The sequence below is a fragment of the Carassius auratus genome, chromosome 44 (genome assembly GCF_003368295.1).
Source record: "Carassius auratus strain Wakin chromosome 44, ASM336829v1, whole genome shotgun sequence".
In the NCBI taxonomy this organism is placed as follows: domain Eukaryota; kingdom Metazoa; phylum Chordata; class Actinopteri; order Cypriniformes; family Cyprinidae; genus Carassius; species Carassius auratus.
Window position 1 is genome coordinate 9,149,530 of NC_039286.1, and position 15,293 is coordinate 9,164,822.

The following is a 15,293-nucleotide window of genomic DNA, read 5'->3' on the forward strand; positions in this document are numbered from 1 at the left end:
TTTCTGACTAGGAAGAACTATATTTGGAGATATCTGCATTTAGCTTTGTAACTAAGTGTAATTGCAATGTAGATATCTGGAATTAACAGTTTGACTAGTCAAAATAAGTTTATAGATCTACAATGTGCATGCAAATACACCTTAGTTGTGCCCCACCTTTAACATTTTATTTAATGTTTAATGTTTATTTAATTTTGTCGAAGAGTGTATAATAAAGCTCCTGCATCTTTGGGTGATTTTAAACAGTTTTAAACAGAAGAAATTCAAAAGTATGGAAATAAAAATTTAGCTGGAGCATGTGTAAAAGTGTTAGGCTATACAGAGAGGACTTAAATAGGCTTTTGTCCTGTTTTATATTGTAATGGTGAGACATGTTTGTTGTTGATAAAATTTTGTTAGCCTTTATTTACAAATGAACACATGTACAGGCCTCATGTCAGCTGTTGCAACATTTTATATAATGTTAAAACAATCACCAAGTGCAAAAAGCCAGCCTTGTTTACACTATCCGCGCTCCAACCTGTGATACTGATAATCAACATGAAAAAACAACGCTAAATCAGCGTTTAACATTTACATTACAAGACGCTTTTATCCAAAGCAATTTACAGTGCATTCGAGCTATACATTTTTACCATTATGTGTGTTCCCTGGGAATTGAACCCACAACCTATTGCGCTGCAAACACAATGCTTTGCCACTGAGCCACAGGAACATTACTGGTGTGTGTGCCTTTTGATGAGATTGACACATTGTTCCTTTAAGCATTGTTCTTGTCCGTCATGCATTCATTTGTACAATTTTTACGTTTTCTTTTTTTTTTATAATTCCATTGTTTTTCATTATGTCTAAATTATAAATAAATTCATGGACATGAGCAGTTTGCAATTACTCTGCATTTTGTCCATTTTGCAACATGATTAAATTAAAACACAACACTATACATACAGGCACGCTGGAGACCTTTTACCACATAAGGCTGAATCCAGATTATTTAATAATCCATGAAGCACTTCATCCAGTATCTTTTCTCTCTGTGCCAACAAAAGCAGACTTTTATTATGTTGTTAGCAGTTAGCAGAGTAGGTGGGGAGGAGCTCTGGGAGGAGCTGAATAAATTTATTCAGAAGTCACACAACAGCAATTCTACTAGGAGCAATTAGAATTCTAAAGAATTCTGAAATTCTTAAACCACAATTGTGAAGATTTGAGATATCGCTAATACATTTGCGGATGTATGACGTATCTATTGAAGATATCAATAAAGTAATAACAGATATCTTATATGGAATTTGGACTAGTCTTAAAGTATTTAGAGACATCTCTAAACCGATTTCTTATTATTAGTGTAATTATAATTGCAGATATCTCTAACTGTTATTGTGACTAATTATTATAATTATGACTAACCAAATTACAATTGTGACTATCCAAATTTATATGTATGAATAGTCAAAACCAAGTTTTAAATTCTAAAACGGCTTGCCATACACGCTTACGCCAACACTTATTTTGGCTTTTTCTTTTTCAGTTTGTAAAGAATGTCTTACTTATTTGATAAACATTTCTGTGATTTATGACAAATTTTGTGCCCCCTGGTAAGTGGTTTAACTCCAGACCCCTGTGTCTTGAATCAAAGTTCCCATGACTTTTCCAGTCGTTTGTGATTTCTGGATAAGGATTGTTAAAAAGAGATTGAATAAGAGCAATTTCTGGCCAATGAAATATTTTGGAGCAGATCATACCAAGAACATGTATAGCCTATTTATATTAGAAATCCCATGATTTGTCATTTTTTAAAACTAAGCTTTAAAAGTGTTTATTTATTTATTCATTTATTCATTCATCAATCCATCCATGGAAATCTGTAACAAATATGTTTAATTTCCTAATATTTTCAGGTTTTCCTTGAATGTAAGAACCCTGTTGATTGATTTGATTTGGATTATACATGCAGTTGTAAAAAATAGCTTGATTTAATGTTGTGGATGGGAGTTTGTTGCCTGAGATTACCTTAATGTGGGATTTTGATCAAGATCTTTTAGTTCTTGATGTCAAACAGTTTCAACTGGGTTATTTGTCGAACTTTAATTCATCCCTTTTCGGCATCACTGCAGGCATTACATGAGCGGTGACTGTACCACCACCACAGGCACTGGAATAATGAGTCTTACATAAGCTTCAGGATGACGATTTCAATGTGGCCAGTACTGATGCAAGAAGGAATTTGGTTTATTTTTTCCACTCATTCTAAATCACAATCCTAAACACTTACACTGTTCCAGATTATCTTTTTGTTTTGACTGGATTGTTTAAATTCTCACTCAAGAATATTTTGGTTTTGCTGCTTTTGAATTTGTCATGTCATGTAAGAGACTACGAACTACATACATACTGTGGTTTCCTGTTGTGAAATACGCATTGAGGTTGATCATAAGCCTTGAACAGTCAAGGTTGTTTGCTTGCTAATTTGTCAGAAGATAAGTTGCAATATATATTTAAAATATTTAAAATAAAATATAAATATATGTATGGTCGTACTGTACATATTACATATGTAGTTGTGGGAAATTATGACATTGGATATTTTACTGATTTTAATATTTATATTTATATTAATAGTAATAAGTCTGATTTTACAGCTCTGGATGTCTAAACAACCCTTTTATGCTGAATTTGATTTTGGTTGTAAAAACCTCTTTAGTTAAGAAAACAAGGAGATGTCTGAATTCAGGCCCCCTTTTTAACTCGAGTGAAATGTGCTGTTTTTGGTAAATGTGCTTGAAATCAAATGTATGAAAAATGCTCTGCTTCCAAAAGGATTCACTACTTTCACGTACAACCTTGTACACAAAACAGGTGATCCAAAAAGCAGTAATTTGTAAAAATGTACTCACCAGTAGGACTAGCTGATCGTCAGTGTGTTTAAGAGAGCTCTTGACAGCGATGAAAATATGATGGCAAAGAGGTGAGAGGAAACGCCCTGGATAGCCTGATCTAGCAATAGGCCGGGGTGTGACTGCCTAGTGAGCTTGCCACAAATGCATGCACATGGTTTGAAGAAATGCAGTTATGATTACTGGCTTCAAAAACATGCAGAACATAAGGCCTGTCAGTGTATGCTGAATGTTTGATACTCTACTGAACCTGTACTACAAATATGATCAACTTCTCACAGTGAAAGCCCAGCCAGGCAAATATTGTCACCCTAGTAGTAAGTTATTCAGCGTAAACAAGATGTTTGGTTGGTAAGCATAGCCCTGTTAGCCCCCTGCATGTAGATTATTGCTTAATAGAAATTAGTTGTTTATTGCACATTTTGGCAAATGTTGTTTATCTGTATATTCATTGCTTACAAAAAAAGTTACATACTATATTATGTCAAAAAAGCAGGAGTAGTAAAAGTAGCATGCTATTCCAAGCACAGCCCTCATGTTTGCCTGCCTCTCCCATTTCTACAGGTCTCATGAGTAGTTCCTGTAGACTCAGAGCCCCGCTCTTTGTTTCAGGACCACAATCATATCTACAGTCATACATCTCAAAACAAGCATTTGTCATTCATTTGTGGCACCTGGGTTAGAAGGAGCTTTCTGTGACATGCAGTGAAAGCTTTTGTGCACTTGTTTCCTTCACAAACATCCTTTAAAATGATTTCCTATTTTTTCTCACTTTAACAAGACTGAGCTAAAATGCCACAGAGAGGTTTTTCTTTAATTATTTTAGGATTCATGTAGTTACTTGGTGTTGTTTAAGGAAATTGTCATTTTAACTGTTGCCTACAATTAGGGTTTGTGATTTGAACAAACCCCTTAATCCAAAGTATTAAACTTTATTTCATAACAAATTGAATATTATACACTGTATTACAAGTCAAAGTGTAATTTCTAGTAGAAAAAAAAAAAAAAAAATAAAAACCTTGGCAGCTGTAGTTGCCAGAGATTTATCATAAAAAAAATAGCAATATGGCTGCATTTTCACTGCAGATCTTGATGTCTAAATCCAATTTTCTGACTACATCCGATTTTTTTGACAACCCGCTTACATCATCTTTTAAAAGTGTCCCGTATCCGTTTTTGCATTTACACTATACACTGCTGAAACTACCAAACATAGACGTTCTGACCCGAAAAGGGAAGTAAAACAGCACGAAATACAATGGATGCAGATGCAAATAAAATTATACAGTGTTTTTGTGATGACTGGGGTGGGACCGTGAGCCGTGGGAGGAGGCAAGGCCGGTGGAGTGATTGAGAAATGAGCGACAACTGCTTGACCCACCGGTCTCAAGTCCCACGGAGGAGATGGAAGGATATAAAACAGGAGCGACGACAGTGAAGGACGAGAGAGGACCAGGTCTGGATTTTAGATTGTGTTTTGGTTTTGTTCGCTGTTTTGTGTTTATTTTGTAATTAAAGTTTCAGTTTGATTGTCCGCCGGTTCCCGCCTCCTTCTTCCCGATGATTATGAAGGTTTAATGCATTACACTTTTGCTTTCCACAATATTTTAAAAGTCAACAAAAAAATCAGCAAAATATTGGTCTCCTTGTTGCAGTCTGGGCGAATTTCACGCCTATAATAAGTCATGTGATCTCCGTTGGTGGTGTCTACCTGAGTTGACGTAACTTTCTTAATGATGTATCACTCGCATTTACTGGGGAATATCTGATTTGTCTGCTTACATGGAACATGCAAATGCACGTATCCGATTCTTATCCGATTTATTACCACATATAAATGAGGCCTGAATCCGATCTGAGAACATCGGAATCCATGCAGTTTTTTCCTACTTACACGTTCACCGGTCATATCCGATCTGTGCCACATGAGAGGAAAAAATCGGAATTGGGTCACTTGAACCATGCAGTGTAAATGGGGCCTATTTGAAGTTTTACAGATTCTGTTCAAATTAAGAGAAGTTGTCAATATACCAAATTAATACCACTAAAAATATGTTTTTTACCTTTATAAAATTTTAAGTTTAGAGAACTCCTCACCTTGTGTCACTGTGGAAGTAATTTTTGCATAGGCGAATGCTGCACATTTTCGTCATAAACTATGTTAGTAAATATAAAATGTTAATTTTGACACATTGCTGTTAAAACTGTAATTTGCATATTTTGAAGAGGGACCTTTAATTCTGTTGTCTTATAACTTTTACCTTGGTTGTTTACATAGAAAATGTATAAGACTAGATCAATAGTCTGTTCTTAGCCAGAGAGCTCCAATTGTATGTCTAAAAGTCATTAGTTTGCAGTTTCAGTCAAGACATGAAATAAGAAAGGAAGAAAGTTATTAGTTTTAGCAAACTCTGAGCTGCACAATGCTCTATACCAGCTGTTGCCATAACAATGGTTTCCAAGGCCGAGAGATTTGTGGTTGTTCTGTACTGAAGGTTTTAGGTTGTTGCTGGCTGTTGGTGATGCTTGAACTATTTTTGTGTTTAACAGCTGGGCTAGACAATAAAAACACACAATACACGTGGTTTGGCATAATGGGATCATTCTGTTTGACTCTAGAAACACCACCATGTGAGTAACAAATGTATCCTCTACCATGAGGAGTTCGACTGTGAACTGAACTTGGTTTTGTGAGTTGAACCGAGAGAGGAATTTGTGTCTAGAGAGGATAATCTGAAAGAACTACATCACAAAACATTTTGGTACAATTTAATATAAAAGCGTGGTTTTCTGTGGTGTGTTTGTGATATTGTTCTGATGTGTGTGTGTGTGTGTGTTTGTGTTTGTAAGATGTTTGGACAAAATGTATTTCATGCTCACCAGCTGGTGCACTGGTTTTAGGAAGGAAAAACCACAAAAAGAGAGCTCTTCAATATTTCTATCTTTTTTCTTTTTCTTTGATTAGACCTAATGTATCATATTTGATATACACATTTCTAAACTTTGTTGCGTGTAATAAAACATAATATATGCAATCGGCTACATACCTTCTGTCATCTAATTGATATCTCTCATTCATCATATGCATAGGTTGTCTTCTATACTGTTATAAAGATCTCACTTATTTACATTACAAGTTATGAGAATTTCATAATTTTCCCCCTAGAGTACGAGATCCTTATTCTTTTATATGCTCCCTAAACATAATGGAAAATTCCAGTAAGTATGCAGTAAAAGAGCAGCCTCTGAGCAATGAAATGTTCACTTGGAGACATTTCTCAGGGGCACATCTAGACTAACTGCTTGGTTCAAGGGCACAATGATGATTTAACTTGGTTATCAGTTACTTTTCTACTTGAGATTGAACCTGGAAGCATTGTGTTAATATCTCAGGTCCTTCAGGATACTGTGAAGGGACCGCCCATCTAATCCATCAACACCAGTAATCAGCTGAGCTTCCTGTGGCATCAGCAAAGTCTTGACAGCATCTCATTCTCCCTCTGTATGTCTCTCCAGGTCCTTTATAATCATGCTGACCTTCGATGACCCTGTAGCTGTGGAGCATTGTGACAGAATCCAGGGCATGTGAAGGCCAAGGGAATGAAATAAAGAACTACAAAACCTTTGCTGTTCATAGATGGAAGGGTTCTTCTTAAGAATTATCACCTCAGCAGAAAACCAGGGTAAGACCTCGTCAGCAAATCAGTATGTCGCCATTGAAGATCATATCTTTAATGTGGACATGTATGGAACATCCTGCAGTGCGTAAAACTAATTTTTATGTGAAGGACTCGGTTTTGCTGGAAAATTCCAAAGGAAACTATCATAACAGTGTAATTTCAATGAACCTCATCAGTCAACATGATGTCAGTGAATCACACTTGCCGTCGCTTGCATTACTAGAATGTGTGCAAGAACATGAGCAATTTGCTGGCTACAGAAATAAAGGTTTGTGAAATTCTACATAGAGCGCTTTAAAGGATTAGTTCACTTCCAGAATAACAATTTCCTTGACATTTTCAGCTTATGTCACCAATCCCTCTTATTTTTCAGCCCGTCTACTCTGATCCAATCAATCCCCAATGGATAAAACCAAGTCAGATCAAGTTGTTTTTCAGACAGACATACCACAAATTCAATTTTTGGTGACCTTGAGATAATTTTTGTGATGAATAATTGTGATATTAGTGTTAAATATTCTCAATCAAAAGAGAACTTTAAATGTTTGGAGAGCAAATGTTTAGCTGCACATACCCCTCTCTGTCCCACTTTGTTTTCTCTAGAAGTTTAATGGCATTGCAATGAGGACAACAGTGTGTTTGTGTGTGTGTGTGTGTGTGTGTGTGTGTGTGTGTGATGTGAGTGATGATGCGTGGTGGGGTGTTGACAGTTCCATTTCCAGTGCGAGACACCCTACATGTCTGGAATACAGCTTTTTCCCCCTCTTTTTTTCACTCTGTTCTTCAGACTTTCTTTCATCACTACACCTGGCCTTCTACAATGAGCATTGAGCCGATTTGATCTCTTTCTATTTGGTTCTTGTCAAAAACCTCGCTGGTACTTTTTTCACTTGTTCCTCTGCCCCAAAGTGAAATCATTGCAAAAACACCATGTTTGTTCAGCACCTTGAAAACTGTCAGACTGATGCATCAACAGCTCAAATTTGGCATTCAGGTACTGTACCTTTTGTTAAGAAAAAAATAATACAGAGAGGCACACACTGAATTTGTGCCCATAGAACCACAGACATTTTCTTAGAATTGCATTTTGTCATTTATAATGTTCTATTTTGTATGTACATTTATATTAAAAAAATTGACTCATCCTGAAGTCACCCTAGGTGTGTATGGCTTTCTTCTTTCAGAAGAATTCAGTAAGAGTTATTTTAAAAATAAGAGCTGCTCAAAAGTGACACAGGCAGAAATGCAGAGAAGAGATCAAAACAAAACAACAGTCACTAATTAATAATTACAAAATGAGGATTTGTAAAGAAGAATGTCGGAGGATTTTGATATAAGCAAAGAGAAGACTGGTTTTCCTTTACTTTCCGGAGCCATGTTTTTTTAAATGGATGTGCTTTTTATTAAGCTTTTCATGGACCGATGCAATGCAACACCTGCTGAGTGACATCAAAGAGCTTTTGTGCACTCTGGTTGAGGTTTACTTTGGGGATGGTGTATTTTGGGGCATATAAAAGAAAGACAGCAATGCATTGTGGATATTTCAGTTTGTGTTAGGATGAACAACATGCACATTGTATACACTGAACTTACAGGACACTCACATTAAAAGTCCTGAACCAAGCCCTCCATGTAATAAAATACTTCTAATGATACTGAAATTGTGTTGTATACATCATCACAAAACTGTTCCTTAACACTGAAAATGTATTTTCTTTCATAAGGCCCCAATATTATCTGAAGACAAACACACAGTTCTGTGGCTTGTTCACTGACCTACTTTCGGGTATTTGGCACCAGCCGTGTACATGGTTGAAGTTATTACCCATTTTCAGGGTACTGGATATCCAGTATGGCCTCAACACAAAGTAAATTCCCATCAAAAACAGCAACACAATGTGTCCCTTGAAACAGTCTGCAGTGCCATATGAGCATAAACGAAGAGAGTTGATGTTTAGAAATGTGCAAAAGAGCTTGTGACTGCTTCGAGAATCAGTTTTGTACGTGCAAGTTTTAAATGTTCACCCAAAAATGAAAATCTGCTGTCAGTACACTCACCCTCAGGCCATCCAAGATGTAGGTTACTTTATTTCTTCAGTAAAGATTATTTTTAGCTGAAACCATTGTCCTTCGTGACTCACAAAATGCAAGTCAGCTGCTACAAGCACTTTGAAATTAAAAAATAGAATATGAGGGAACACAAAAATAATACCTGACGGTATATTGAGGTCCAATGAAGTGAAGTGATCAGTCGGTGTAAGAAAATGCTACTTACAACATTATTACCTGTAATCCATAGCCTCAAGCAAATAATCTAGAGTGATGTCCAGTTTTCGAGCAGCACAGATTTGCAAGTTGCTCAATCAAAACACTTTCGGATGTGCCCAACAGTCACATGAGCCAAAATACTGGCGTATATGATCTTACAATGCTACTTTTTCTCATTCAGCATTCCAGTTACCTCAAAGTACACTGGAAATAGTTCTTAGTGATTGCTAGATGGCTGTTCACTAGCCCAGGTCAAAAGGCCTGTTGCTTTTTTCATTGATTTGAGGCTTAGAGACATTTTAGTTATTTATCAATGAGGCTGTAAGTCATAGGACGTTCTCAGATTAGTTGAAGACCTCTCGTTCGTGTTGGAGTTCAGAATGTTTCAGTCACTGGGTGGGACACTGTAATGACACTCCTGCTGCTTGGAAACATACACACAATGCTGTATCAACACTCTGGAAACAAACAGGTGACCTCAACATTTCCACTCACTGGTGACCTCCCAGTGAACGCACACACACACACACACACACGCACACACACACACAGATAGATCAGGCTGAAATCTGTCTTTTTCTGTCCAGTTGCTCTCAGTCTGAACTCTGGCTTGAGAAACAGACAGTACGTGTTATCTGTCTGTCTGTTTTGTAAATCTGAAGGCCATAAAGTGATAACACTATATCTATTTTGTCTCCTTTTCAAAGCATGTCTTGCACGGAAAAACGATTTCCCAAAACAAAACCAGGCTATAGTCTTCTTTAAGATTAATTACACTACAAATTTATGTAAAAATGTGCAAAAGTTTGGAAATTTGTTAATTCTTTACCAATATATGACTTTAGAAAAACTGAAATATAGCACTTGAGTCATATAGGGCTGGGTCTTTCAATATTTTAGATGCCACGGACTCCCGAATAGGATGATGTTCATGTGTGGGACCCCATCCTAAAATTTTGAAGGCAGCTATTATTATTTAATGTTTTTATGCCCTATTTATACTGTGAAAATTAATATTATAAATGAGTAAAATATTATTTGGAAAATATTCAGTTTCTGTTATGTTATATTATTTTCTACTCTTTTAGTAATGTAAATGCACAGTGTAAAAAAAGTTACTTTAATTCATTTTAAATTACTTAACTGACTTTAACCTATTCCAACTAAATTTTTTAAGTTATACAAAATAAACTAAAATTTACATCAGTTGAAATGGCTTGTACAGCCAAATTGATTATACTTTAAAAATTTAAGCCAACAACCAAACATAAGTTTATATATTTATATATTTGTTTTTACAATTTTGTCTTTGAACTTTTCCATCAGTTTGAAAACTTCTGGTGTACAGAGTACTTTAATTTAACATTCTGCTTAAGTCTACAAATTTGGAACAACATGACATGGTGTAAATTATTACAGATTTGTTTGTGGATAAAATAACCTTTTGCAGAATTGAGAAATACTTAAGTTTTTAATTGAAGTACAAGTATAGTTAAATCGGATGACCCGACCTGTCACACCAGCTGATCTATTGTTTCTCACTCCAGACTGCCATCTCGAACCATCTGAGCAAACAAATCAATCCTGACCTGCACTCCAAACTTAAAAAGACCTCACAAACCCTCTCCTTCGACCCCCTCCATTTATCAGTGGTATGGTACAATCATCTTCACAGCAGTATAAGACTGTCCCAACAACCATTCATTCATCTATAGAGATCCACATTTAAAATATAGCTGCAAGCAGCGATGGCGGGCTCAAGCCACCAGTGCCATCGCCACCCCCGGTGGCATCAGGTAAACTGTGCCCAGCGGGCACATGCATTTACAATATCCCTCTGGCAGTGAGGTTTTAAAGGATATGGCAGTTAAAGGGTTAATCCGAATCATCTAGACTTTAAAATCACATTCACAGAACAATATATATATATATAACTTTAGTAACACTTTACAATAAGATTCCATTTATAAACATTATGTTAACATGAACAATATTTATATAGCATTCATTCATGTCAGTTAATATTCCAAACTTAAACATTAAAACATTGTTTTATTGTGATTTTTTTCCAAGCACATTTTACCAATTCCAAACCATATCAATCTTAATAACTACCATTATTTTTTATTTAATCATTTATGAGTGCTATACAATAGTCCAGGAAAGCTGGAAGAGAAAAACAGGTCAAGAAGAACTGACAAAAAGAATTGCAAAATAATTAGGAAATAATGTGAAGATTAATTTTTAGTCAATTCTGCAAGACAGAGTTTTCAGGAAAGGAGGTGGAATAAAAATGAGCTCCTAAATCTTAATCCTCAAACCATCGAACAAGAGGAGGTGGTGCTGGTCCTTCACGAGTCACTCTAATCTGTTCATAAAGCCTATATATAAAGCCTTAATATATAGTATTTCACAATACTTCATGGTATTCTAATTAAATCATTTTTTGGAATCTTAGATCTCTCAGAACCTGACACCGAGTAATTCTGGAGACTCCAGGAAAGTGGCAGTTCTGTAAAATGTTGGCGCTGGAGACTAAATGCTCCCTGATAGTTTCACACCTAATTCACTTAACACACACACACACACACACGCACACACACACACACACACACACACTACCCACAGTGACAGAGGGACAGAGTGACATCAGATGTATGATAGTTTTTTAATTTTCTATCATCCATATAGTGTTGTATAGTCATGAAACTATGGTCATGAGACCAGTCATTCTGAGGAAATATGCCTCAGAATGACTTGTCTTTTATGTGTAAATTTTTTTTTTTAAGTGTTTAGAAGCTGCACTTTAAAAAAATAAAAAGACATTTACTGGTTCCTTTTTTACTGTTATTTCAAAAAATCACCACGACAAAACCATTCAAGCTATCCAAAATTCATTCACACCTGTTCTGTAAGATTAATTCTTTAAACAGTGGTAAAAGAGGATGTGGTGCTGAACCTTCAAGAGTCACTCAAAACGTATCTGTCCATAAAGCCTATACATTATTCTTAATATACAGTTCACAATACTTCAGCTTGTTATTCTAATTAAGTGAGGGTCATTTTATCAGTAAAATTCCTAAAATACATATTATTTTATTTGAAAGATTTCTATAAATTATTTAAATCATACTCGTTTCTACAATAATTATTTAAAAGTAATCCTATAGCTCCCTCTGGTGGCCATTATTGGTACTAAGAATTGCAAGCTTGATTTATAAGTTATGATAGTTTTAATTTTATGCTGGCTCTTGAAAATGATAAAGCTATGAAACTTACTGTGCTTCCTTCAAATGAGGACTTCTACGTATATAAAAAATTATGAAGAGTTAGAATGAAAAATTTTAAAGATATAGTAAAATAACTATTGTATTTTTTATGTTACTTTAATAAATCTCTATGGCAACACCATTTAAGCTATCCTAAACCCATTCACAATTTAACATCTCAGTATATTGGCATCATGTTGAAAAAGGAGTATGGAGTAGTATGAGAAGGAGTATGAATTCATTTACAGGCTGATTTTATCATAAATCCACAATAAAATTTCTGAGTTCTGTATCAATCTGTGTTGTTGTTTGTTTATTTTTATCTTTTATTTTTCATAGGAAGATAACTTACTCTCCTTTTTAATAAATGTGCTTATAAACCAAGGACAAGCTATTTATAGCTGTATTTATAAACTGCTTACTACTGACTATTAATATTGGGACAAGGCTTTATAAAGCATGAACTGACTATTTACTAATGAGTGCAGTTATTATAAAGTGTTATCAATGCATTTGCTAATGTTAACAAATTAGACATTATTTTACAGTGTTATCAAATCCTTAAATGACTCATAAGCATTTGTGAAAGTTCTGCTTGCATTACAGCTTAGTATTGATCTGTGAGCTGAACAGATTTACTGTTACATCCATGAGATTATGTAAATTCAAATAAATATAATGTCACAGGATGTCATAGGTCAGTATCAAATGAGTTTGAAATTATTATTTGCAGCACAAATAAGTTTTTTTTAGGATTTTTAAAAATCCCTAAAACTGTCAGAAAAAGGTTAAGGCCTAAGCTATTTCTATGTGAGTGGCTAAATTTATTTTTGTTTTTATAATTGTAATACACAAACTATGAAATTATACAAAATGTATAAAAAGGTAAATAAATAAATACGCACACATTAAAAAAGCAGCCAAGTCGAATGAGTTTCCTTTTTTATATAGATTAAAATTGAAGACAGAAGCAAGTGGTAAATGTGGTCACTTTAATATTCAAATCCAGTAGATCCAGTTTATGTTCACGTGGCTGTTTTCGTTTATAGTCGCCAAGCTATTATGTGTTTTAAAATAATCTTGTCCGTGATGTGTTCGTTCGTACGACGAAAGCCAGAATCCTGCAGCTCAAGAGATATATGTTATTCTGCCAGTCGCGCTTTCAAATAGTCTTGCACACTTAAACTGGTCACAAACACCTGCATTTACCTCTTGTTGTGTTACAGTGGGTTTATTGTGTGCATTTGTGGTAATATTTTATTTAAAAAAGCTCTTAAACAAGAATAAATTCGTTTGTTTTGAGCTCGACACTGTACGCGCTGATCGGAGGCGGTGATTTCAGATAGGCAGCCGCAAATATTTCATTTTCACACAAACAGTTCAAAAACATCTGAATTTAGCTCTTGGTGTGTTCTAATTGGTTGATTGTGTGATATCGCTGTAATAATTTATTTTTAAAAGCTTTAAAACAGGAATAAATTAGTTTTTTCTGAGCTCTTTACTCCAGACTCTCGTGATCACAGCGGTGATTCATCTCTCCTATTTCTCACGTATCTCTGGCCAGAAATAATTTATCCATGAGCCCTGAACCGGTAATAATCAGATATGTTGGTTTAGCTTGTCAGTGTGAATTAAATCTAAGTATTTATTTGTATTTTTAACCGATTTAAAAGTGAAAGTAAAAGTCCGGGAATTGAACCTGTAGGGGCGCTATTTCTCTCAGACAATGGAAGTCTAAGCACATATACTCAAACAGATGGAGAGAGTGAGATGAGATGTCTGACAGTTTTTTAATTTTCTGTTATCCATACAGTGTTGTAAAGTCGTGAAACTATGCATATTTCCTCAGAATGACTTTTTCATCTGTATAAAAAAATTATTTGACGTGTTTGGAAGCTGCAATTTAAAAATACAATAATGATTCCCTTTGTAAGGTCATTTTAAAAAATCACCACGGAAAAACCATTCAAGCTATCCAAAATCAATTCACAATTTAAGTTCCTATCAGAAATACTGATGTGTGTTCAGAGTTTTGTGAAATTCTAAGTATGTTATATGCCTCAAAATCACCTGAGAAGTATTCCAGTTTAACATGTTGCCACGCCAACAATTTTTTAGATATCAATATCCCCCTTGCAGATTTATATCGGCTGTGTTTTAACATTATTCTGATGAAGTTTGAAGCAAATCGAGTAATAATAAGATGCTGAATTCAAATCATTTTGAAAATGACACACTTCCTTCTGCCAGTTGGTGGCGCTATAACTTTGACTCCTAATAGTCACATATATGCGATCGACATCATACAATGAATAATCTGATGCAGTTTGATTAAAATCAGGAAATGTATGTGGACGGTATTAGACACTTCCTGTTTCTCATTTCTCGCCATAATTTCAACGCCTCGCCACAAGCAAACCGTTCGAGATATCAAAAATCCCCTGGCAATTTTTCATCCCCAGTGTCTTGAGATCATGTTGACCGAGTTTGGCGGCAATTGAGAAAAAAACCTATGACAAGTATTTCAAATTCCAGAGCATGCGCTTTTTACATAACTCTAAATAGCTGACTTCCTGTTGGGTGGAGCCTATGACATGCAATACGAAAGTTGTTCGGCACGATGAGATCTATATGTGTACTGAGTTTCATATGAATATGTGCAAGTATGTGTGAGCTATACATCAACATTTCTGACCGTGTTCCAGGGGGCGCCGTAGAGCCCCTGTGCCACGCCCGGGTCCCAGCCTCTGCAGGCTCCTAAAGGCCACAGATTCCAAAGTGTGCGCAAATTTTCAAGAGTTTTTGAGTATGTTAAGGACCCCAAAAGCCCCCACAACTTTGACGAAAAATTTGAATACTAAACCCTAAATAGCCAACTTCCTGTTGGGCGGAGCCTATGATATGCAATACAAAAGTTGTTTGGATTGATGAGATTTATATGTGTACCGAGTTTCATACGTCTACGAGAAAGAATGTATGATATATGGCCCTCCATATTCCAGGGGGCGCTGCAGAGCCCCTGTGCCACGCCCGTGTATCAGTCTCTGCCCGGCCCTAATGGCCGCAGGTTCCAATCTGTGTGCCAATTTTCAAGACTTTTTAAGCACGTTAAGGGCCCCAAAAGCCCCCGAGACGTTGGAAAAAAATAATAATAATAATAATAATAATAATAATAAAAA